Source organism: Myotis myotis, unplaced genomic scaffold (genome assembly GCF_014108235.1).
Source record: "Myotis myotis isolate mMyoMyo1 unplaced genomic scaffold, mMyoMyo1.p scaffold_m19_p_1, whole genome shotgun sequence".
In the NCBI taxonomy this organism is placed as follows: Eukaryota; Metazoa; Chordata; class Mammalia; order Chiroptera; family Vespertilionidae; genus Myotis; species Myotis myotis.
Window position 1 is genome coordinate 91,325,209 of NW_023416313.1, and position 12,063 is coordinate 91,337,271.

The following is a 12,063-nucleotide window of genomic DNA, read 5'->3' on the forward strand; positions in this document are numbered from 1 at the left end:
AAGGAGGAAAGGAACCAGCCTTGTCTTTAAAACTATAAAAAGAGGCATTTCTTGTCTTTCAAATCACACATGAATTCACATGGATCAGGGTTATAAGATTTTAGAATGCCATCCACATGTAGAAGAATAAAGCTCATTGATAATGACTTATACAATGAGTGTGAGAACTGGAAAAAAGAACAGCTCATGCTCTGACACTGGTCACCTGAGGTCACCTCCAGAGGCTGGAATGATAGGCAACTATCCATAGACATGGCCAATGGTAAGCACAAGTATCACATTTTACATGTATCAGATTCCAAGCCTTGAGTAGGCACTTACTGAATACTTGCTGATCTGACCGGTGTAGCAATTGGCAATGAGACAGAGCTCCCTTTTCTGTTAGCCAGCTGCTATTTTTCACAGACTGCCTGTCAGGATCTGTTCTGTGATAGACACAGCCTCACAATATCTTGTGCCAAGACTTGATTTGAAACCAAATGAAAAAGAACCAAACAGGTGGTAAATATCTAGGTGTTTCTGGGGTTACATTGATATCATCCTTGTTATCATCCGAGAGAAGGAAACTTGAGATCAAACAATAAGTGGTTCATAAAAAGGTCATTTGCTGGAACAAAAAGCAGGGGGAGTTAAAATTAATCCAATCTGAGTAATTTAAATAGACTTTAAAACATTACACACAGGTCTAAAGAGCATGTGGAGGTATACCAGTATAACTTTTATTGGTAACGTAAATTATTTAATTAGTACAAATATTCCTTGAAGATGAAATGCATAAAAGGATAAACAGATGGCTGTCAAGTAAGTACATAAGTTGGCATGCTACTCCTTAATGTTAGCCACGCAAACAAAATTCCTGTTTGCTTAATTAATTCAATTGTTTTTATCCACTATGTAATAAATGGCATTGATGACTGATCCAGAGTTGGTTCTGCAAATAGCCAGTTCACATGCTGCTGCTTGCCTGTTATGGCATGGATGTTTATTGCTAAGCCATATTCTCTTACAGGTGAGTATAATCATCCTTTATTATGTAGATATCAAGTACCTGGACCCATAAAATCAGCAATAGCTTCATTCAAAAGACAATATTACAAATGCATACATATGAGCTCAAATTGAAAATTAAAAGCCAACAATTTCATGAAGGGCCAAAGATTTAAACTATATTAGCCATTATCTAAAATGAAATTTTAAAAGCATAATAGGCCCTGAACTCTGTGGCTCCTCTTTCATCAATCAGTCCAGTCACCTGATCTCCAGTTCATTCCTCCCTCTCTTGCCGAGTAGCTACCAGTGAAAGCAGCAGGTCTCAGAACATCCGAAAGAAGAAAGCACACTGAGATAGCAAAGTGCATATATGATCTGAACAGAGGAAAGGGATGCCTAAAAATAGGAAGGGCAAGGACTTCTGATCATAATAGTAATCAAAATGAATCATGGAACTTGGAAATGATGACACGTAGCATCCCCAAAATATACAGACTACAGAGAGAAAAGATATTTTCCTATGGAATTAATTATCCAATTATGCAGAATATGAATTATTCTTTAAAGGAAAGTTTGGAAAGACTGAGACCCAAACTTATAGGATTTTCTTTTCCTGTTAGGGATTTGTAGACTAGAGGAGAATGGTGTCTTTCTAGTTCTGATTGTAGTATAGTCAAAAATAAATAATTATAAAATAAGGCATAAAAGTGAAAGAACTAAAATATTTTGATAAACATAATAAAAAAATTAAAAAGACAGAAAATAATGTTGATTATGTTTAGGGAGTTTAACATTTAAACAAGGATAGTGCCAATACAAAATATGTAATAAATAAGTGAGGCTAAAAATGAAAGAAAACATTTGGAAATTGTTTAAGTTAAAGAAGTGAACCAAGGGGGCTGCCACGACCCAAGCTGACAAGAGCTGTGGTCCCTGACTCAGGCTAACTGTGGTCCCCGCCCACAGTGAACCCCGACATTACCCATGCAGCCCCAGCTCCTTCAGGTGCAGGAGGAACTTGAACAGAAACCTCTTTCAGCAGAGATGGAGATGGCATCTGTGAATTTCAAACCGATACGGGTGACTCCTGCAGGGCTGCTGAGGAGCTCGTCAGCATCTACTCTACCACCAGGTAGAGGTGTCTGCGGTCCCGCTTGTACACATGGGCCCAACATCACAGTGTGGAACAGAAGCGCTGTTTTAGGACAAGAATCTTTGAATGAGTTTTTTTGAATGTTGGCATCTAGTGAGTTCCAAATCAAGTGGTAGACTGCCAGCCTGTATATGATGAAGCCACAGAAGCCAGACCACAGTCCTTATTGTGATCTTGGAACAGTGGAGTTTGAAGGCAACAAACAATGGGACTTCAACCATAACTTCCTCCTGGCTGCCCAGGCCTGGTCCAGCAACAAGGTGTGGAAGAGAGCAAGCTACTGCTCTCAGTTCCAGGACTGGGCCAGCTAGTAGGGCAGGAAAGGCCTTTGCTTCAGGTCCAGCTCTGGAGGCAAACATAGATCTCAAATGTGGGGTAACAAGTTTCTTTCTGTTGTTGAAAGGCTATACCGCCCAAGCTATACTCTGTATTTGCTCAAGTCCAAGGAGCCCCTTTCTGAGTGTATACTTGTCTGTCAGAGTTGTTCTTTTGAAATAGTAAAATTTTCTATTTTTCTACTTGCCCAATAGAGACCTTAGTTCTGGGAATTCTGACAAAACAACAATACAAATGTTGAAAGAGAAGAAAGAAGAAAGAAAGAAAGAAAGAAAGAAAGAAAGAAAGAAAGAAAGAAAGAAAGAAAGGGCAAAAACAATACTGACAATTACTTGACAATTTAAAATGAAAAATAAATCTAGGGAATTATCCTGATCTGCTTCCCTTCTTTATTGAGTAATTATACTTTAACAAACTTAGTTCATTATTATGGAATTTTGTGGCATAAATAAAATGAAAATTAGTAAGTCAATGTGTTCACCCCCTGGCAATGAGCAAGGAGACACCTGATTGGTGGTGTTGCTCTTATATCAATCAGGGGCAAAACAGACATGTAGTCCTTAGTTCATCCTAGCTTTATGCCTCTGTTGGTAGCCAGAGCTGTTTCATGCCTGAGGCACATTATAAAAAAAAAGTCAACATGTTGACCCACTTCTTGGTTCATAGATGGTGAGAGGAGGAATGAAAGGAGGGGTTTGCTTCCTAATCCCATCCTGCGGGCTGGGGCCTCCTGGCCAGGGACTTCCAAGACCTCAGCTTGCTCATCTGTGCAATGGAAACATCACAGGGCTCCGGGGCTGGTGGTGAGGGCTATGCGAGCCAACGCCTGGCACAGTGTGACTCTCATACATGTTACACGTGGTTTTAATGGCTGACAGGCAGTGCTGTGACATAGGACATGTGCTTCTGAATTTTTTTTTTCTCCTGAGTTGCAGTCTGTTTGGCCCTCATGGCAACCTCCGTCGGGTTGTGTTAGTCCTTGCTTAACTCCACGGACAATGGGAAGAGAGAAATGGACCCTGAGCAGCCGAAAAACCACCTTCTGAAATGACCCCTTCTTGGCACATCCAGCTTTATGCTCTGTCCTTTTTCTAGATAAAAAGTTCGTGTTGTAGTGGACTGGGGACATTATCTCGTGATGAGTAAGGGAGGCTGATACCAGGCCACAGCACAAAATGAAAGCTGCCTGCTCTCCTCAGAAACTCTCAAAAAATAACCCTCTTGCCGAAACCAGTTTGGCTCAGTGGATAGAGCTTCGGCCTGCGGACTGAAAAGTCTCAGGTTCGATTCCGGTCAAGGGCATGTACCTGGGTTGCAGGCACATCCCCAGTAGGAGATGTGCAGGAGGCAGCTGATCGATGTTTCTCTCTCATCGATGTTTCTAACTCTCTATCTCTCTCCCTTCCTCTCTGTGAAAAATCAATAAAAAAAAAAAATAAAAAAAAAAATAACCCTCTTCCCCAGCAAATGGCCACGGAGAAGGTGGATTGCAGTTGTGTACAGCATCACAAATCCTTTCTCAGATCCTCTGTTATCTAAACTGGTACCTGCCCACCCCCTCTCAGGAGCTGGGAGGGGCTCACTCACCCATCGGCCCCATCTCACAGCCCGGGAGGCACCAGGAGGCCAGTTCTCTGTCCCCACCGCCTTGTTCTAACAGCCTAAGTCAGCACTCCCCACGCTTCAGCTCCACCCAGAAAGGTGATACCTCCTAAGGATGGGATGTGACAATTACGGAAACTCTAACCCATTGCGGAGAGAAAAGCAGTGACAGTTAGAGAGCTGTCCCCCAGCCACCTCCCCCAAAAGGCCCCATGTACAAACAATTTTAGTTTTAAGTATGGAGGGTGTCCCCCCAAAATGTCTACACATGCTCTGAATAATTCTAAAGGCAGTGCTTATTAAAATATCTCATTTTCAGAATTGGCCTATCAGCTGTTAAAGTGTGTGTACCCTGTATATACAGGGTATACAAATATATATACATTTATCTAAAACTAAAAACTTTTAAATATATACACATATAAATATGTATGTGCATATATCAGTGTTGGCCAACCTTTTGAGCTCGGCGTGTCAGCATTTTGAAAAACCCTAACTTAACTCTGGTGCCATGTCACATATAGAAATTTTTTGATATTTGCAACCATAGTAAAACAAAGACTTATACTTTTGATATTTATTTTATATATTTAAATGCCATTTAACAAAGAAAAATCAACCAAAAAAAATGAGTTCACGTGTCACCTCTGACACGCGTGTCATAGGTTCGCATCACTGGTGTATATGCATGTATACACATACTTTGAATAATTACATGGATGTATATAGGTACATATGTGTGTACATATACATGCAAATATCCTATATAATAAAAGGGTAATATGCAAATTGACCCTAACAGCAGAACGACTGGGAATGACCAGTCGCTATGATGCACACTGACCACCAGGGGGCAGACACTCAATGCAGGAGCTGCCCCTTGGTGGTCAGTGTGCTCCCACAGGGGGAGCTCTGCTCAGCCACAGCAGGGATGATGGCTATGAGTGCAGCGGCAGAGGCGGGAGCCTCTCCCTTCTACTCAGCAGTGCTAAGGATGTCCGACTGCAGCTTAGGCCCTCTCCCCTTGGGGTGGAGAGGGGCGATTGGGGGCATTGCTGGGAAGGGGCCACATGCAGTTGGCCAGCTGGCCCTGACCCTGATCTGGCTCTTCTCTGGCCACAGTGGGCGTCATTCCAGTTGTTCTTGCATTCCGGTCACTGGCTTTTTATATATACAGATTATTATAGTTATGTATAGAGATTATTATAGATAGTACTGGATATATTATTATAGTTATGTATAGAGATTATTATAGATAGTACTGGAAGTCCTAGCCAGAGCAGTCCAACTGGAAAGGAGGAAGTAAAATTATCATTATTCATAGATGACATGATATTGTATATAGAAAATCCCCTCCCTTGAGGAGAGGGCCTAAGCTGGCAGATGGATATCCCCTGAGGGCTCCCAGGCTGCCAGAGGGATGTTTGACTGCCAGCTTAGGCCCAATCCCCCAGGGAGCAGGCCTAAGCTGGCAGGTGGACATCCCCTGAGGGCTCCCGGGCTGCCAGAGGGCACAGGCCAGGCTGAAGGATCCCCCTCACACACACAAGTGCACAAATTTTCATGCACTGGGCCTCTAGTATATAATAAAATCTGTCAGCAAAATGGGAATAAAGTCCATATATGACAAACTCACTACCAACATCACACTCAATGGGCAAAAATGAAAAGTGTTTCCCTTAAGATCGGAACAAGAGAGGGATATCTGCTTTTACCACTCTTATTCAATACTAGAGGCCCCATGCACAAAATTCGTGTATGGGTGTTGTCCAGCCGGCCAGGCCCCAGTTGGGGTGGATAAGGGCCAGGCCTGTCAGGAGGAGGAGATGGCTGGAGTTTGGCAGGCCAGCCCGCCCAGATTGGGCCTGATCAGGGCCAGACCAGCTGGGGGGAGGGGCCAAGGGCAAATGGCTGGCAGGCCGCACCCTTGATTGGGGTCAGGGGGCCTATTGGAGGTGGGGCCATCTGTGGGGAGGGGCTGTGGGCTGTGGGTTGGCTGTCCCCACCCCTGAATGGCATGGAGGGGGCTGGTTGGGGGTCAGCTGTGTGGGAAGGGGCTGTGGGAGGTTGGCCAGCCAGCCCTGGCCCTGAATGGGGTGGAGAGGGGTGATTGGGGGCATTGCTGGATGGGAGGGATGGGCCACGGACCAATCACGGTGGTGGGGGCCCATCAAGGCCGGGGCCAGCCTGGGGGAGGGGCCGCATGCAGTTGGCCAGCTGGCCCTGACCCTGATCTGGCTCTTCTCTGGCCACAGTGGGTGTCATTCCAGTTGTTCCTGCATTCCGGTCATTGGCTTTTTATATATACAGATTATTATAGTTATGTATAGAGATTATTATAGATAGTACTGGATATATTATTATAGTTATGTATAGAGATTATTATAGATAGTACTGGAAGTCCTAGCCAAAGCAATCCAACTGGAAAGGAGGAAGTAAAACTGTCATTATTCATAGATGACATGATATTGTATATAGAAAATCCCCAAAACTCTACCATTTATTAGGTTTACTAGACCTAATAAATTCAGCAAGATACAAAATTAATATTCATGAATCAGTGGTATTTTTACAAACCAATAATGAACCAAGAAGGAGAAATTAAGATCACAATCCCATTTACTATTGCAACAACAACAAAAATACCTAGGAATAAATTTAACCAAAGAGGTAAAAGACCTCTCTACTCTGATAACTATAGGACATTAAAGAAAGAAACTGAGGAACATACAAATAAGTGGAAGCATATATCATGTTCATGGATTGGAAGAATTATCATTAAAATGTCCATACTACCTAAAGCAATCTATAGATTTAATGCAATTCCTATTAATATACCAATGGTATATTTCACAGATATAGAACAAATATTCCAAAAATTTGTAAGGATCCAAAAAAGACCCTGAATAGCATCAAAAATCTTGAAAAAGAAGAACAAAGTTGGAGGAATCACAATACAAAATATCAAACTGTACTAGTAGGCCATTGTAATCAAAACAGCCTGGCACTGGCATAACAGGCATATAGGTCAATAGAGCAGATAAAAAGAGCCCCAAAATCTGCCCACACCTATAAGTTCAATTAATATTTGACAAAGAGGCAAGAACATACAATTGGGTATGTCCTCTCTCTTCAATAAATGGTTATGGGACAACTGAGCAGGTACATTTAAAAAATGAAACTAGACCACCAACTTATACCATACACAAGATTAAACTCAAAATGTATAAAAGACTTAAATGTAAGTCACTAAACCATAAAAATCCTGGAAGGAAACATAGGCAGTAAAATCTCAGACATCTCTCGGGGAAAAATTTTTGCTGATATGTCTCCTATGGCAGGAGAAATAAAGGAAAAAATAAACAACTGGGACTACATTACACTAAAGAACTTCTTCACAGCAAAAGGAAGCATCATCACAATGAAAAGAGATCCCACTATATAGGAAAACATATTCACCAATTATACATATGAATAGGGCTTAATTTCCAATATATATAAAGAACTGGCCCTAACTGGTTTGGCTCAGTGGATAGAGCGTCGGCCTGCAGACTGAAGCATCCCAGGTTCGATTCTGGTCAAGGGCATGTACCTCAGTTGCGGCACATCCCCAGTAGGAGATGTGCAGGAGGCAGCTGATCAATGTTTGTCTCTCATCGATATTTCTAACTCTCTATCCCTCTCCCTTCCTCTCTGTAAAAAATAAATAAAATATATTTTTTTAAAAAAGAACGGATACAACTCAACACCAGGAAGATAAACAACCCAAATGAAAAATGGGCAAAGGACCTGAATAGACACTTCTTCAAAGAGGACATACAGATGGCCAATAGACATATGAAAAAATGCTCAAGGTCACTAATCATCAGAGAGATGATTGAACTACAATGAGGTATCACTTCACACCTGCTAGAATGGCTACCATTAATCAATCAACAAACGACAAGTTTTGGTGAGGTTATGGAGAAAAGGGAACCCTAGTACATTGCTGGTGGGAATGCAGACAGGTACAGCCACTGTGGAGAACAGTATGGATTTTCTTCAAAAAAATTAAAAATGGAACTGTCTTTTGATCTAGTGATCCCACTTCTGGGAATATATCCTAAGATCCTAAAACACCAATTTGAAAGACTATATGCACCCCTGTGATCCTAGCAGTGTTATTTATAATAGCTGAGATCTGGAAACAGCCCAGGTGAACATCAGTAGGTGAGTGGATAAAAAAGCTGTTGTAGTTTATTTATGCAATGCCAATGGTACACTGCCATAAAAAAGAAAGAAATCTTACCTTTTGAGACTGCATGGATGGACCTGGAGATTATTATACTAATTGAAATAAACCAGTCAGAGAAAAACAAATACCATATGATCTCACTTATATGTGGAATGAACAAAATAAACTGACAAACAAAATAGAGACAGATATATGTATACATGGAACAGACTGACAGCTGTTGGGAGTGGGGGATGGAACTGAATGAAAGAAGATGAAAGGATTAGCCAGGAGTGGGGGATGGAACTGAATGAAAGAAGATGAAAGGATTAGCCAAAGAACATATATGCATAACCCATGGACATAGTCAACAGTGTGGTGATAGGGGTGGAGGTGGGAGCTGTTTGGAGGTGGGCAAAGGGAGGGGAAATTGAGACATCTGTAATAGTCACCAAAAAAATAAAATGATAAAAATCGAAAAATAAAACTGAAAAAAAAAAAAGTGTTTGCTATAGGAATTTCTCAAAATTGGAATTTTTCGTGGAGCCAGAAATGACCACTCCCCTAGTGCAAAGGTGGCAACCTTTTGATTCTTTGAGATTCTTTTAGCAGATTTGCTGGGAATGTAAAAAGGATCCACATAGATAATCCAGTTACCAAAAAGCAAACAAACAAACAAAAAAGCGCAAACACACATGATAAAAATTACTGTTAGTCATCATAGAAATGCAAGTTATAATTTTTCTGTTATCAAATTGATAGATAATTTTTCAATGATTATTTGAAGTCTTGGTGAGCATTCAATAAAATACCACCCCCCCATGACTGCTGGACAGAAGGAAATATCCTTTGACCTGGTAATTCCATTGATATTTTATTGTTCCAAGAAAATAATCACAGGTGTGTACTATAATTTATGAGCAATGATCCATATCATAGTTTTATTTTTGAACAAAAATAGAAATAACCTCAGTATTTAACAATAGAAGGTTAATTAAGTAAATTATGGTAAATTCATGTAATGGAACACTGCCACGATTCAAAAATATGCCTTTGTAATACTTAAGGAAATACCATCTGTATATTTTTAGATGAAAAGTGAAAGCAGTGTGTCTGATCTAAGACCTATTTTGTTTTTAAAAATAGACTCATGTGCATGCACACATATAGAAAAAACTAGTAAATTGGGAGGAAATATATCACAGTATTAATGGTGGTTATCTCTGATTGATGAGATTACAGGTAATGTTGGTACTTGTGCTTACTTACAAATATTTTTTCAAAGTTTCTATGAAGGTCAGATATTACTTTTATAATCAGAAAAATAAGTATTATTTAAAATATTTTTCTTATCAGAAAGACAATCAATATTATTTCTTAAATGATCTGAAATAAGGAGCTATCCTTTCAATGTCTAAGTATGTAATCCCTTTGGTGATCTTTAGAGAAATGTCACCAGAGTTCTTTCCCCTTCGGCTCACAGAAAGTAGTTAACTACAGTAGTCAGGGGTGCATGCAAGCAAGAAGGGCCAGTGATTTGCAACTTTCACTGAACTGGGTGAGAAGTTTGCTTTTTGGTCCTTGAAACTTTATCAAATGTCAATGCCACTTAGAGATCTAAGTAAATAATGAATAAATTAATGAATAAATGTTTATCTCAGAATGCTAATGCACATTGCACATGAAAATAATTGAAGTCTGTGATACCAGGAAGCTAAACAGAATTCTCTCTTTTATATGATCTGCTAGGATGCAGAACCAGGAGATGGGCTTTGAAATAATCAATTTGAATTAAGTCATGGGGGAAAAGAGTTCACTCATTTTATACTTATTTATTCTAATTCGTTTGATTTTGAATTCGTGATACTGTCTGCAGAAGGCTTTTGCTTACATCAGTAAGTCAGGTAGAGAAGGAAGAAATGATAAAAATAAACTCAGAGCATATTATCGGCTACTTAAAGATCAGGTAGTCCTGCCTTCCTAGTTTCATTAAAACCAGCTATCTCTAAGGCCACTGATGCCAAATAGGTATAAACTATAGAATCACAGAACTAGAAAAGCTTCGCAGACTGTCTCACTCAATCATCATCTTTTATAGATGAAGGGACAGACTGCCGCAGAGGTGAAGAGCCTTGTGCAAGGTCACACAATAATTTAACAGCAATCAACATGAGAATTCTGATCTTCTGACTTCCCGGCCACTCTCCTTCCACTACAATACACTGTTTTTCAGTGAGAAATGTCTCATTTTTTCCTTTTCATTTATGTATCTAGTCACGGAATGTCTCCACTGGCCATAGCAAATGAGCCTGGATGGCAGTTAGAGTAAATAACATGCGCTCTAAAAATGCCATCTTTCCGTGCAAAGTATTTTTATATACTCTGATAGGCCATTTTCACTTTGCGCATTGTAAAACACCTTTTAGAGTTCATTCCGAATGTCTTAAAGATCATCATTTTTTCAGCATGACCTATGCCACCAAAATCCTGATATATTTTAAGTAATATTTTATAGAAAGGTAGTGAATTTTTCCAGCTAAAAGCCAAAGACTTTCTAGATAGCAAATGTTGGTTAAATGGGATTTTTATAGGCTGCTTTGAGAGATAATAAAATATATGCAAAGCTAAGACACATCCAAGTAGTAAATTGACCATATCTCAAATAATCTAGAAATATTTTTATGGTGAGAGGGCAGTTATAATAATACAGTATGTCTAAGAATAGCTAGAATTTCTTGAGCACATTCACTGTGCTAGCATCTGATACACATTGCTACTTTCAGCCTGCGTAATAGCCAGATGAAGTAGGTACAATTATTCCCCACATTTTATAGGTAAGGAAATCGAGGCCTGGAGAGGTTCGGTTGACCAGGTCAGAACCAGGACTTTAAGCCGAGACAGTTTGGCTCTGTAGTCCATGCTCTTAACAATGAGAAGAAATATGACTTACGAAGTGAGAGGGAAAAAGGAATAGCTGAGAATTTATAGAGTAAATTCCTAAATAGAGCTCCAGGTAGGATCTTCCTTTTTACCTATAAGCCACAGTTAAATCTACTTAAAACAGATTCCTAAAATTTGGAATTTTAGCTTTTTCCTCGACATGTGAGACACACCTGTTTTGATGAGGTTATTAGTATAGTCAATTCACTATGGGAAGGTCTATTTAATTTGAGGCCTTTTTGAGGGAACCACATAGGAAAGAATTAGGAGAACACAGAGAAGAATCTTCACTTTACTTCCAGGGTCTCATAACCCAATGGAGAAGATGGGCACATATGCCTCTGATGATAATAAGGACAGTGTGATCACTGTTATGAATCAATCGTATACAATGCACAGAGTGCTGTCTCAGCAGCCCTATGTCATTGTTTCTAATCGTCTACACTTTGAAGATGAAGAGAATGTGGTAAAGTCTCCACAAAGATATTACCTTGGTTCTTTGGAGCTGTGCTGGCTGAGATCCTGAAATTTCATAATAGTAAATCTAAATATCACCATGTATAATTGTGATGACTCCTTAATAAATATAGCACATTTGTTTTTTCCTAAAGGACATAAATTATAGCCATATTTTTCTCATCCCCTCCTGTCCGTATTTCCTGGGAGGTTTATCACACGGGTGTGTTTCGGCCACAGCTGTGTAAATGTGGCTGTAACAATGTAGTTGTAACCCCCTGAGTTCCTTCTCAGCTTTCCCCAGGTGCAGACTGTTAGCACCAACAGAGAGGATTGTGATCTCCCGACCAAAGATAAGATCACAAAAGAAATG

The 12,063-nt window shown here is 40.0% G+C and overlaps 2 pseudogenes; both read left to right on the top strand.

The window, feature by feature from the left end:
* The first annotated feature begins 790 nt into the window (after nucleotides 1-790).
* LOC118665872 lies at nucleotides 791-2,454 on the top strand (annotated as a pseudogene).
* Nucleotides 2,455-2,958: 504 nt separating this feature from the next.
* LOC118662169 lies at nucleotides 2,959-3,103 on the top strand (annotated as a pseudogene).
* The last annotated feature ends 8,960 nt before the right edge of the window (nucleotides 3,104-12,063 follow it).